Genomic DNA, 925 nt, shown 5'->3' on the forward strand with positions numbered 1-925 from the left:
CTCATTCTCTGTCTTTCCCTCCATTTTTATATGTCTTACTTCTTTCTCTCTAACTCACTGTCTTTTTATCTTTCTCATAATATAAAATGCAATATTCACGGCAGGAGTTTTTTTTTCTTGTTTTTTTAAATTTATTTATTGGCCTTATGATCTTGCATATTAGCCATAGTACGAATTCTTGTGTGTTCAAATTGGGGGTTATCGGGAAAAAAGGACCAGAGGCGACGGTGGGAATCGAACCCACGACCGCGGCGTGAGAGTCTCTAACCACTCGGCTACCGCGGTCCCACACGGCAGGAGTTACAATAATCCAGGAGGTACCAAGCAAAAACGTCTATCAATAAAATAACTCAAATGACAATAATAAAATAAGCAGTACCATTAAATAGTATTTTATTTTTTGTTGTTTTCTAATTATATTTATGGTCACTATCCATAATTCAAATGACATTAATAAATAAGCAATAACAATAATTTTTTTTACGATGGTTCGCAGCTGCAGAGGTCAACCCTCAGGGTGCCGGTGTTTTTGAAAAAAAAGCCCATTTGTAAGCATGTAGCTCATTTGTAAGTATCAATGCGGGGCCCTTGGATTCGAACCCAGGACCTTTACCTTACCGTGATGAGCGCCGTGTCAACGCCTAAACCGTTGCTACCACCGACGCCCCCCGACCAATGAATAATATTTTATTTGTTGTCGTTTTCTAAATATATCCATAATCACTAGGATTTAACTAAATATTTCTTTTATTTCAATATATCTTCAACCTCTATTAACAAGTGTTATTTCCAACAGTTATTAATTGTTAAAATATCTTTTATTAAATCGATAAGTATAATGAAGAAATAATCAAATTTAGAAATTTGGTAAAGGGTTTGCTTTTTCAATGTGTTTTGAGATACATTATAATTTATAAGAATTCTC

This window comes from Cimex lectularius, unplaced genomic scaffold (genome assembly GCF_000648675.2).
Source record: "Cimex lectularius strain Harlan isolate CLEC.00 unplaced genomic scaffold, Clec_2.1 scaffold54, whole genome shotgun sequence".
Taxonomy (NCBI): Eukaryota; Metazoa; Arthropoda; class Insecta; order Hemiptera; family Cimicidae; genus Cimex; species Cimex lectularius.